Genomic DNA, 14,657 nt, shown 5'->3' on the forward strand with positions numbered 1-14,657 from the left:
TGTGCAAAACTCCAAAGATGGAGAATCATCAAAAGAAGAAAGTTCAAAGAAAAATGAAGACAAGGTCAAGGAGAGGAGCCCATTGTGATTAGACTTCCTTTTCCAAGTCGTCAAGCCAAGCCCAAATTTGATGATCAACTTGGAAAGTTCATGGAAATTGTGAAGAATTTGGAAGTCTTAATTCCTTTCACGGAATTAATCAATCACGTGCCGGCCTATGCGAAATACATGAAAGATATCCTCACAAAGAAGAAGTCGATCCGGAAACTTGAGACTATCGCCTTCACTAAGGTGAGTAGTGCAATACTTCAAGGGAGTTCACCTCCAAAACTAAAGGATCCGGGAAGCTTCTCAATACCGTGTACCATTGGCGACACAACGATCAACAAAGCCTTATGTGATCTAGGGGCTAGTGTGAGTGTCATGCCGTACTCGGTGAGTAAAAGGTTGGGGATGGGAGAGCTTAAATGCACCAACATCACACTCCAAATGGCCGATAGATCGACGAAGACACCATTAGGGATATGGGAAGATGTCCCCGTACGAATTGGGAAGTTTTTCATCCCGGTGGACTTTGTCATTGTTGATATGGAGGAAGATTCCAACATTCCAATCATTCTAGGAAGACCCTTCCTACACACAGCGGGTGCGGTGATTGATGTGAAACATGGTGAGCTCACTCTAGAAGTGGGAGATGAAAGCATAACCTTTAATCTTGACAAGACTATGAGAGCTCCTCGTTTGTATGAACCATGTTTCATGATTGATCATTATAGCCGAAAGGATGAGAGGAAGAAAGAACTCCAATGGAAGAAAAAAATTGAAGATGCTCCATTCAAAGAGCAAGTGAATTGTGACAAGGAGAGCTTGCAAAGCTCATCAAAATCAACCAAAGAAGAAGAGAATGGCCTCATTGGCCAAGAAAAGAATTTGGGAGAGTTGTCTCCATCAAATCAAGAGATTTTCAATGATCAACTTAATGAAGTTTGTGGTCTTTGGGACGACGAATTTGAAGGGATTTTTAATCTCTACATTGGTAATGCCATCGATCAAGACCAACAACAAGGGCCAAGGTCTATTGAAGACCTCTACCATGATAATGAACAAGCTTTTGATCACTTTTTCAAGGTATTGAGCAACATCAACAACACCTTGAACATGCCCCCTTGACATCTCATCAAGAATGAGAGTTTGGTGGAGTCCTCCCTAAACCACCATTTGTAAATATTTTTAACTCCCTAACTCGCATTTCAATTCTTGTATTTCAATTTTGTCATCTTTGGATTTTTATTTGCTTTGATCAAGATATTTGTCATGTTTAAGAGAAGTGAGGGAGGGACTAATAATTTCAATTGATGTGTAGTGCTTTCGCTTAGTGTGGGGATGACAATTGCCTAGGCTATCCATGCCTTAGTAGTGCCCCCACAATGAAGAACACAAGATTTGAAGAAGAATAGGAGGTTGATAAGGGATATGCATTGTGCACGGATGGAACTGAATCCGGGTACACAGGGGTAGAATCCGAGCGGATTCAAGAGAATCCGCCCGTCTTCATGCAATCCGAGCGTACTGGGTTGAAGACGCACGTCCCTATAAGCTGAAATTTTGAAAGATTTTTGACTGTTAGAGAATCCGGGCGTCCTGAACAGCAATCCGCCCGTCTCTGAAAATCCGTCCGTCCTGGAAAGAAGACGCCCGTCTTCTCTGCTGAGGAAAACAAGAAAAATTTCCTGGACTCAAATCCGCTCGTCTTCTGAAGAATCCGCCCGTCCCGTATCAAGCAAATCCGAGCGTCTTCTCTTGAATACGCCCGTCTTTAGGCGAGTTTTATCAAACCCAGAAAGTGCAGAATCCGCCCGTATTGGGCAGAAACCGCACGGATTGCCCCTGCAGTTCGAATTTTTCGGCCTTTATAAAATCCCTCCCACCTTCATTCATTCATTCATAACACTACTTCCCAACATCAAAACCCTCATCCTCTCCATCACAAAAACAAAATCCCTCAACAACATTCACCAAAATCAAATCAAATCATCCTTCTAACAACAAATCAATCACTCCTTTTTCAATAAAAATCAAAACCAAGAGCAAAATCTTCAACCTTTGAGTCGATTTTTGAATTTATAAAGGCAAAGCCTTTCACCTTTAAATCGATTTGGGTGCACTACAAATTGAATATTTTTCATTCTTTTCTTGGTTAGTTCATCAATGGCAAGGACTAAGGGAGCAACAAAAGCAACAAAGGCAACAAAGGCACCAAAGACACTTTCACAAAGGCAAAAGGCTCTTCAAGCAAAGAAAGCATTGGCTATGGTGGTAGCAACACCAAACTTGGAAGTGCAACAACAACAACAACCTTCTATGGGAGCAACAACATCTTCTACTCCGGAAATCGATCAACTTTTGCATTATCCGGAGGTAACTTTTATTTCCAAAACCCATAGAGATACTTTTGCCAAGTTTGCTAGGAAATCACTTCAATCCACCAAATTTATTTGTGAAGACACCTTGGGAAAGTTGGGTGTCCTTGAGCAAACTAGAGCCTTTTTCAAAGCCATGGGGTTAGAGAAGTTGTTTGAATCAAAAGAATTGGCATACCCCTCCCTTACCTTGGAGTTTTTGAGTTCTTTGAAAGTCACCAAAGTTGAGAGTAGGGAGAATCTCGAGTTTCGTCTAGCTAATGTTAGTAGACGCATTTCCTTTAGAGAATTGGGTGAAATTTTGGATCTTAGTGATGAATCGAGTTATTTTAAGAATTATGGAAAGTATGACCCCGACCCTCTTTGGGAGGCAATTTCCGGGAGGAAATTTGAGGACTTTCATGCGAGTCGTGCTCTTCTAGTCCACCATCCGGGCATAAGAGTATGGCACAAGGTCATAGGAAACACCATTATTGCAAGGAAAGATACCAACCATTTCACCAAACTTGATTTTATTCTTCTTGAATCAGCTTTGAACATTGGAAGAGTACACACCAAGCCTTTCAACTCTTTGAGGCTTTTGGTAGATAGATGGCTCAACATTGATTGTGGGAAGAAGGGCACTACCGTTATTGTCAATGGCGGCCTAGTCACTATCCTAGCTAAGTACTTTGATCCTAACTTCAATAAGGATAACAAGTATAAAGCAAAGGAGGGTGGTCATCTTGTTGATTTGCATACTATGATACGCAAGTACAAGTGGGTTGCCCATAACCCTCTTGATACCAAGTATGGATGGCTCACTAGTGAAGCTAGATCGTTCACCTTGCCTTCAAAGATTTGTCGTCTAAGCGTCCACCGGACCAATTATCTACTTCCCCTTTCTAAAGAGGCCGAGTATATTATTCAACAACAAAAGGGTGAACTTGAAATTCCCTCCTCTTCCATTGTCATACCACCTTACCCCTTTGAGTATCAAGAGTTCAAGCCGGAAGGAGTTGAAGCTAGAAATGATTATTTGACTCTTCTCATGCAAGCAATGCACAAGCAAGCCTTTGAGAATCGGAAAAATGCTTACTTGGCTCAATATCCACCCCTCCTACACTTAGCTAGGCAAGGACTACTTGACCCATCATGTCTTTTGCCTAGTTGGGCGGATAGAGAAGTCCTATTTCCGGGTGCATCTATGGTCGTTTCGGGTGACAATGAGGTTGTTGGTAATGAAGAAGTTGATGATAACATTGATGAGGAAGCAAGTGAAGAAGGAGAAAAGGATGATGAGCAAGATGAAGAGGCAAATGAAGAGGGAAGTGGCATTGAGACCACTTCTAATGAGAAAAGTGATAATGGTGATGATATGATGGAAGATTAGCAAGCCTTGGAGGCTCCTACCCTCTCATGGTTTGTCTATTTCTCTCTTTGTTTTAATTATTTTCTTGGTCATTGTTGGAGTAGTCCTAGCACCATAGAGGACTCACACCTCGGTACCATTGAGGTGTTCTCATTTTATTGTTCCCATTTTCAAAATCCAAAATGACAAATTAGTTTCATGCATTGCATAGTGTGTGCATGAACTACACCCATCCTTGGACATTAGCAATAGTGTCTAACTCGGTTTGGGGAAGTTAATGCATACACAACGGGAGGTAATCTAAATTATCCTCTCCGTCATAACAAAAACCATGCATCATGTAGTGTAGCCTAGTATAGATTGCATTTAGTATAGAAATCATGCATCATCTTTGCATAATTTCCATCATTTTGGCCATTGAGGACAATGCCCATATTAGTGTGGGGATGGTAATTCTAACATTTAACTCTTATTCAAAAAATCCAAAAAAATTGAAAAATTTCGAAAATCATAAAAATTTGAAAATTGAAAAACCCAAAAACATGTTTATTTCCCTTTGTAGTCTTGTGTATATATTGTTTTGTATATATTGTGTTTGTTCTATCCTTGTTCACATTGATTGACTACGCCACATCCGAGACATGAGGATATTGAAGACCGCATGGTATGATCTTTCCAATCTCCTTTTTCCTCTTTATGTTAATGACTATGTGGCTCTATTTTGATTGATGCGGTATAACAATGTGAATTTAGGACTTGCATTTAGTTTATATGTCATATTAGTTGATAGAATCACTTGCATTAGGATGTTTATATTAGTTGCATCATGGCATGTAGTTGCATGTTAGAAATGTTTTGAAAAATGACTAATTAGGAACTTTGACAAGAGCAACTAAGCCATTACAAATACTTGTTCAACTTAAGACTTTGCCTACTAGAATGGTTGTAAAACACCCTAGATAGTGTCATACTAGTGTCTTTTGACCCATGACCCAAGGCCTAGTCAAGGGTTTGCATGTGAGTCACCTATCCAACCCCGTGATGCGATGTGGACTTGGTTAACTTGTCTAGGTGACCTTGATTGACCTTGTGGTAAGGCAACCCAAAAATATTTTCTATCAATAAGCTTGAAGTGCTCATTTCAAGGAATTTTGTCATGTGGAAGTAATTTAATGCCAAGGAAACCTCAAATGTTATGAATTGTTGAATGTTGAGAAATTTAAGTTGTTTTGATGGAGGCGTACCACTTCGATGTGCTTTGGTGCGGGATCCATTGAATTGGGCCCCCACACGGTTGTGAATTCGGCCGCCCAGAGACAGAGTGACTATCACCCCGAAAAGCTATTGTCTAGAGGTTAACCGGTTGCCTAATAAGCGATTGGCGAAAGCAAAGGACACTAGCCCGGAAGGGACAAACCCCATCTTAAATTTTTGAAATGTGAAAGTGAAATGAGGACAATTTTGAATACTAGTCATATCCACCCATTGTGTATAAAGATTTGAGCATTTCATTCCCAAAAAGCCTTTTGTCAAGCCACTTGGTCGAGCTTGGGACGATCCATGACCTTTACTTTTGTAGAGAATTCGAGACTTGTCATGTCATATGCTACTAGCATCATAGGGATCATCATTACACCACCATCCGATCGCTCTTGACGAAAGCATTTGGAAATTGAGGACGAAAGTAGTCTAGTTTAACACCATTTGGAGGTGATTTAGTGCCATCCTCTTAGCCTTAGTAATTTGTTGAACTAGTATTTGTGAAGGATTACATGCTCTTAAATTTATTCCTCTTTAGTGCCTCCGCCACTTGATGAGGAAGTGGCTATTCCTTTTGTAGATGCATCCATTATGTGATTTTGTGTGCTTAATGTTTGGATGTGTCGCCATTTTGGCAAGACCCACCTTGCCTTGCAAGAAGGCATCCTACCTCATGGTTGTCTTGTTGTGAGTTGAAGGGGCGGAGTGAGACCCGCTAATTGTCTCATATCGGATATGCTATTAGGTTAGTTTAAATAATGGTCCTAGTCTTTGTTACTCTTTACTCGGGACGAGCAAAGGTTCGGTTTGGGTATATTTGATGTGGCCATAATTAGCGCATATTTAGCCCCCGAATTAGCCTTGTTCCCATGCTTTTTAGTGCATATTTGGGTCATTTATTATCTTTAGTTCTTTGTTTTGCATATTCTTTGAGATTTTGATCCCTTGGTAGGAAAGGAGTAAGAATCTTGCATTTTATGGCAAAACAAGACTAAATTGATCGAATTCAATGACCAAGCATCAAGGAGAGACAAGATTAGAAGGCCTTTATACATATGATAGTAGATGAGCAATGTTGAGAAAGGATCCTTGAGTCCCCAAGGAAATCCCCAAGGAATTTATGAAGAAAAGGGAAGAAAAGAAGAAGAAGCCTTGCTGAGGCACAATCCGTGCGGATTGTCTACAATCCGGCCGTCCTTCACCAGCACAACCTGTGCGGTTATCCACCAAGACGCCCGGGTTCCATCACCACAATCCGCCCGGATTCTCTTGAATCCGCTCGGATTCCATCGCCAGAATCCGCCCGTCCCGACCCTAATCCGCCCGGATTCCTCTCTGTGCGCGATTTCCTCTTCTCCAAGCTACGAAGAAAGAAGCCCTTCCTTCGGAAAATACCGGCTCCTCCCTGCTCAATCTAAAAAGTGTAATTACTAGTTTAGCCCTTAGTTAACCCTAATGCATCCCCCTAATTTGCACTATAAATACCCCATTAGTCTAATTAGAAGAGCATGTTCTTCTTATCATCAATTAGAGTAGTTAATATCAATCAAATCTCTCTTTAGTTTTGTAATCAACAATTAATCAAGTTTTAATATAAGTTTTATTTCCTTAATCTCTCTTTTGTTCATCCTTTATTTTGGGTAATTGAAGATTAGTTGGGTTATTATTGGGAGATTGACAACCTCTCAATCAAGCATTCAAGTACTTCTTTTATCTTTGCTTTATTATTGGAATCATTAGTAGGTATAATTGTAACACCCCCATATTCAGAGGAGCCTTAACTAGGCCTTCCTTAGCATATAAGGGCGTTACCATCTCGGTTGCCCGAGGAAAGTAATTATCAAACGTCAATAAAAGAACTATTAAGTCATATTACAAGTGTTTCAAACCAAAATACGATACAAAGGTACAACTCAAAGACTACTCGCTAAGACCATCCTATCTCGTGAAGACTCATCCCTGCCCGGACTTCAGCTATCAACATCATCAACACCTGCTAAGACCGACTGCTCACCATAAGGGATCACGGCAGACACATAACAAACAAACAACCACACAAGGTCAGTACTGAGATAAGACAAAACAACGGCAATTACAATTATCAACACCACAATACTATCAGTTCCAAACACAACTACCATAATCCAACCAATCCCCATCATCTCAATACTGACTGTCCACTGGACCAGCCCTGCCAGTGGGGGACCGCAGCCGTTCCCACCTAAGCCCCGCTCATCATACCGAGCGATAACCCTGTCCATTAATGTGCACATCCCCTTTCGTGGCGGCTTCCACGAAGGGCGAAACTAGGGCGTGAAGTCACTCCCGCAAGTGACCCCACTCAGCCGAGAACGCATCTCGAGAACCATCAACAACGATCACAACCATAATCACAACGCAACACAATTACTATATCAGACAACAATAATACTACCATAACGACCGACACACTAGACCATCTACAGAAACTGAGTAGGCGAACCTACCTTTAAGCAACCGCAACCAATCCATGCCGACAGATAACATATCCAGCGACCAAGCAAAGCCTATAACCACCATACAAACATCTATTACTAACAAGCAAACCCTAACTATAGAGACAAAGACACGGATGATGACCATGACATACCTATTAGGGAGAAACTCAGCAAAAGACCGCTACCCGACTCAAGAGACGCTCTCCTAAGGCACAAGAATCTTCAAAAGGCTTCCATGGAGGTTTTGAGGTGAAGGGAAGGGAAAGGGGCGACTGAAGGATAGGAGGAAAGTGGCGGAAGTGATTTGCGGATTTAACAAAACGCGATATAAAACCCTCGCTGAAAACCCGGCACTCGATCGAGTACCCAACCTACTCGATCGAGTGGCCCCCTACTCGATCGAGTACCCTAGCTACTCGATCGAGTAGCCTCTACTCTATCGAGTACCACTCTTAACACGCAGCTCAAACAGGTTTAGGCATACTTTCCTAAGACTACTCCCGCTCCCAAGGTCGGTCAACGATGGTCAAAGGGTCCTTAAAAGGGCGGGTATTACAGTCTTCCCCCCTTAAAAAGAACTTCGTCCCCGAAGTTCACCTCACCTATCTCCCGCTCAAGATACGAAGGCAACACATCCCACCCATCTTCCCGCTCAACCCATTACTCCTCGGAAACACCATTCCCCCCCCCATGTCATCATCATCACCGTCTATACTTATATCTAATGACTTTTACTACTATCATGCAAGCACTATTACCGTTAACCGTTACTTTATATACATATATAAAGCATCCAACTCGCAATGCGAATCGTCACACACGATCTCCCAACATACAATAATTACTATCCAACCATCAATCTAGCACATGTCTCATATCAACTTTCATGTGGTACAACTAATGCCACCATGTTACTTGGCAACGCGATTCAAATACGACCACACTCATCTTAAAGAACTAAAGAAAGTAAGTCGTTATACTTCAGAATTTTTTTTTTTTTTTTTTTTTTACATGATACCAACCACATTATAAACAATTACCAATAACATTATAAACGAGCAAAACATTATTCAAAACAACCTTTTTATTTCGCGACATTACTCTTCCCCTCTAAAAAGGAACTTCGTCCCCGAAGTTCACCACCCGCATATCAACGCGTATTATTTATTATTTGTATCTTAACATTAAAGGAAACCATATTATTTGTTGTGGACATTACTCGCTAACTACATACTCGTTAAATTAGAAATCATACGCAAGTCACCGGAATAACTAGTTACCGTTGACAACACACGTTAAAATGATATGCACAAATATAGGCGAAGTTACCACTCCGATAAATAGATCGTAATGAGGCGTATGCAATATTAACAAGGAATTATTACCGCTTCACTAATCGTAACACGAAATTATTACCGCTTCACTAATTGTAACAAATATGCTTATAAAACTTCAATCATGACTTTTAACATCTGAAATTAACGGTTCAAAGGTGTTACTACGTACTCACAACTACTTTAAACATTAAACTCGCAATTATAAAACAATTGAACATTTTTAAATTTTCGAAAATCTCCTGTAACAGTGCTACTCGATCGAGTAACTAGCGGTGTGCGGGCATGGCCGGAGGTGGTGGTGGTAATGATGAGGTGATGTTCGAGCAGCAGCAGCAGCAGCAGGAGGAGTGATACTCCTCGTTCTTATCTTTGTTGATAGTAGTTGATGTTAGATGGTGATATTGTTGTTAGACTTTGGTAGTTGTTTCCTTTTATTATTGAGACTTAGTTGGATTTGTATGATTGGCCATAAGGCCGGGTTTGATATTCTAACTGGTTGCAGGATAGTAGAAGTCGGGGAGTCGTCCCGACTCGGTTTTATATGACAAATATGCGCATGGGTGTTAACTCGTGACAGGTTTTATGAGGAATTGGCCTGTAGGTACTCGACAGTACCGCACTCTATCGAGTAGCTACGGGATGGAATGAGAAAAAGCCGACTGTAGGCCACTCGATCGAGCAGCCAAGATACTCGATCGAGTGCCATGCTACTCGATCGAGTGTCTTGGCTACTCGATCGAGTGGCCTACAGTCGAAACTTTTTCTCATTCCATCCCGTAGCTACTCGATAGAGTACGGTACGTCGAGTACCTACTGTGCCAATTCCTCATAAAAACGTCACGAGTTAACACCCATGCGCATATTTGTCATATAAAACCGAGTCGGGACGACTCCCCGACTTCTACTATCCTGCAACCAGTTAGAATATCAAACCCGGCCTTATGGCCAATCATACAAATCCAACTAAGTCTCAATAATAAAAGGAAACAACTACCAAAGTCTAACAACAATATCACCATCTAACATCAACTACTATCAACAAAGATAAGAACGAGGAGTATCACTCGCTCTTCTTCTTCTTCTTCAGCCGCCTCAACATCACCTCATCATTACCACCACCACCTCCGCCATGCCCGCACTCGATGAACCCACCCCCGCATCACCTCCTGCTCCTGCTCCCGGGCCCACGTACCATGGAGTCAAGCCACCGTAAGGGAAGGACTGAGGTGCCCCCCACGTCGACTGATCCACCCCGTATGAATGGAAAACCCCGTGTAGTCCCCAACTCCGCTCCACCAAATCGGATGCGGTCCTCGGTCCCTATCCCCCGAGCGTACGCCATCTCGTGCATGTTCCGGAGTGTCAAGGTAGATGACACTCTCTCCGCCGATAATCGGATCGCGTCTCGGGGTGTCGAGGTAAGGGTAGCATGGAAAGGGCTGCTGCTGCGGTGCTACTGGCTGTGGCCTAGTCTCCGAGGCCCTCTCTCTCACTCGACGGGGTCCCCTCACCACTCTAGGTCTCTCTACCGCCTGAACTCCCGCATTCTCGCCCTTCGTCGGCTCCGGCATCTCCTCAAGGATGGTACCGTCGATGAGATAGGTCGTAGTCTGGCGGGGTCCGTCATCATCCTCCTCCTCCTCGTCATCGGAGTCCACCGTCACTACGGTCGGCTCCAAGGGCTCCGTGGGTGGGAGGTGCTCAGAGCGGAATCTTCATCCAACTCATCCCATACACCCTCCATGCTAGGCTACCGTCAGCCAAGGTCCTCATCCATTTCAGGTCGAGATAGTATTCGCGATCCATGGTAGGCACTGGGGTAGCTAGAGGCACGTACGCCGAAGAAGCCTCAAAGGAGGTTAGCTTTTTAGCTAACCGAGTGGCAATAGCACCACAACTCAGGTACCGGGAAGGGGAAGAAGCCATCAAGGCAAGGGCAGCACAAACTATAGAAGGAGCATTAAAGACCACTTTCCTGGCCCGCTCCGGGTTGAGGTACGACATCAAAAGTAAGACCTCATGATTATTCAATTTACTGATATCCTTTCGGTCATAGAGGAGGTTCGAAAGAGAACGGAGAAAGACCCTCAAGGTAATATGCTGAACATCATTAATCAGCATGTTGCTCGAGGTGGGAGCTTGCTTCCCAGTCAAGCAAGGCATTAGGCGGCAAACGCCGCACTCAGCTGGAATGTCAGTTTTGGAATCCTTGGGAGGCTTGGCCAACCCAAGGTGAGAGGCAAACAAATCCATGGTCACAAAACTGGTATTCATCAATCTAAACTCCACGATCGACCCATTTGGGTCATAGATAAAAGAGCTCATGAACTCTAGGGTAAGAAAAGGGTAAGTATGCTTCCTCAGCCTATACAAACCCGTAAAACCCAAGGTCTCGAATATGTGACGGACATCCGTCTCTATCTCCAACTCCTCTAACACACTGGTGTCTATACACTTTGTAGGTCTCATTTTGCGTTTTTGTAAGGCTACAAAACGCTCCCTTTGCTTGAAGTCAACAAAACAACGTAGGGTATTCGGGGACCTGCGGGTACCACAGTCCACTCCCCTCTCCCGTCTCGGGTGGGTTACCCCTCCCCGCTTACTTTGGCGGAGTCAAGGTTCAGTCTCGGCATCGCTTAAGGCATATGGTCAAACAATTTGTATAAAACATGTAGGCATATACTTCATACAATTTGAGTTCTATATACTTAGCAAGTTCACTAACTCATCAACCAGTTCAATATTTGAAGCATATAAATCATGCCATTAAACTTAGATGCTCAGCTAGGTACACACATTTCATCAATAGTTTCCTCAATTTTAACATATAGTCTCAGTTTGTAGCCACTTATAAACCGCAATTATGAAAATTTGGCATATGAACACATATACTCAGCAATTCGAATATCCTAGCATGCTTCTAAAGGTCGTCCCATTTACATTGCTAATTACATGTTACTAATTCAAGAGCAAGAATAATTTATGGCATATCATCATCACTTTCATATTTTGTTCAACAACTCAACTAAAATTTTCAGACGGTCTTTACAGCTGAGACAATTTTGGCATATTTTCATCAAGCATCGTTTCCATTACTATATTGAAGTTCAACTCATACTTATAATGTCATTCACAACATCAATTTTCCAACTATAAATCACGAATTTCCATTTAAGGCACTTTTAAGACGGAGTTTTAAGGCAACTTTCTAAGGTAAAATCACCAAAATCTATCCTCCAACATGATATAAACAATACTTAAGACTCAATTCTACCATCTAACCATTGTAAAACAACCAAAAATCGATTTCAATTTTGGAAACCCTAGAAATTTCGGGTTCAATTTTGCAATTTCTAATCTAATTTACAGCAATTAACCACCAACAAACATGGAAAGAAGGCATGTGAATCATGTTTCAACAATTAAAAGCACCAAATTGGTCATTATAATCGAAAATTTCAGATTGTTTTACTTTCCTAGCACATTCAAAGCAATAAACCATGTACATTAGGAAGAATAGCATACCTTGATTGATGAACAAGTAGAGAAACGAAATTAAATTAAGAAATCAACCCCAAGAATCACTACTAACCCAAGAGAAAGAGAGGATTTGAGAGGAAATAAGGAATTGAGAGTGATTTAGGTGTAGGGTGTCGAAATATAGAGGAATAAGAAGAAGAAATAGAAAGATTAGGGGTTTTAAGAAAACCCGTAGGAATTCTTGCCACGATGATAACCTACTCGATCGAGTGCCTGGGGTACTCGATCGAGTACCACCCTACTCGATCGAGTAGGAGCTAAATCGTCGAGTATCTGCAGGAATTTTCCCACATCCCGACGTTATAGCCTCCTTACTAGACCGAGTAAGATCGAGTAAGCACTCGCACTCGGTCAAGTAGAGTTAAGTACTCGGTCCGAACACTAAGTAACTCGAAGATACCTGCAAAACAACGCCGCGTGTCGATTCCAAACTAAGTTCGGGATTCGACACTAATTATCACATTCAATCGCGTTTTATAACCCTTGTCGCGCAAAATACAACCCTTCAACAACTAAGAGACATATCCCGTTACGTTATACAAATTACCCAACTCGGTCCACCTGTCACCGAGTTATACATAAACCTAGCCGTGTCATTTTATTACACTTAAACTTACTTTACAGGCTATTACTAAACTCGTGTTTACTTCAAATTGAAACGTATAATTAACATTAATTCCTCCTTTCACTTATCACATAATTATATACTTTGCAAATCACTCAATCAATCATGTCTGATATTTTATCCTAAGCAATCTATTTCGCATTAATCAAATATTACGCAGCGGAAAAATTTCAACTAGCTAAGAAAGCATATACACATTACCATATGCCGTTATTCGGATTATTACTCATCCATATTATAATTATCATTGTAGTCATCACGGTAGGATCTACAAGCTCACTTACAACTTCCGTCATCATTAATTTATGGCAACACCTACGTGTTCACTATTCATGTTACAACATTCGATTTCACGTTTTCACGCATTTTCATGACGTATAATTTTGTCACATATCTCATAACCATCATATAAGCTCACTAATCATCCAAAGAACCTCACTAATCCCATCGACAATTACCATACACGGTCTAATATATCACTAATACTCCCCTATCAATTCTAACAAAGACTTAACCAGAGCTAACTCCGGTACATTTAACATACATAGCACACATAGACACACGGACTCCACATTCCCATCCCACGTGACTGGCTTAAGTGTCATGGGGCCAAGATTTTGAAATGAGGGCGCCTACTCACCCAAAATCTAGCATCAGCCGGGGCTCCCATTACACATACACCAGGTTCATTTTATTAGACTCTCTACGTTCATTATGTTCATTTGTTACAGGTTCCAAAATCGTCGCTCTGATACCACTTTGTAACACCCCCATATTCAAAGGAGCCTTAACTAGGCCTTCCTTAGCATATAAGGGCGTTACCATCTCGGTTGCCCGAGGAAAGTAATTATCAAACGTCAATAAAAGAACTATTAAGTCATATTACAAGTGTTTCAAACCAAAATACGATACAAAGGTACAACTCAAAGACTACTCGCTAAGACCATCCTATCTCGTGAAGACTCATCCCTGCCCGGACTTCAGCTATCAACATCATCAACACCTGCTAAGACCGACTGCTCACCATAAGGGATCACGGCAGACACATAACAAACAAACAACCACACAAGGTCAGTACTGATATAAGACAAAACAACGACAATTACAATTATCAACACCACACTACTATCAGTTCCAAACACAACTACCATAATCCAACCAATCCCCATCATCTCAATACTGACTGTCCACTGGACCAGCCCTGCCAGTGGGGGACCGCAGCCGTTCCCACCTAAGCCCCGCTCATCATACCGAGCGATAACCCTGTCCATTAATGTGCACATCCCCTTTCGTGGCGGGTTCCACGAAGGGCGAAACTAAGGCGTGAAGTCACTCCCGCAAGTGACCCCACTCAGCCGAGAACGCATCTCGAGAACCATCAACAACGATCACAACCATAATCACAACGCAACACAATTACTATATCAGACAACCATAATACTACCATAACGACCGACACACTAGACCATCTACAGAAACTGAGTAGGCGAACCTACCTTTAAGCAACCGCAACCAATCCATGCCGACAGATAACATATCCAGCGACCAAGCAAAGCCTATAACCACCATACAAACATCGATTACTAACAAGCAAACCCTAACTATAGAGACAAAGACACGGATGATGACCATGACATACCTATTAGG

The sequence above is a fragment of the Silene latifolia genome, chromosome Y, assembly GCF_048544455.1.
Source record: "Silene latifolia isolate original U9 population chromosome Y, ASM4854445v1, whole genome shotgun sequence".
NCBI lineage: Eukaryota > Viridiplantae > Streptophyta > Magnoliopsida > Caryophyllales > Caryophyllaceae > Silene > Silene latifolia.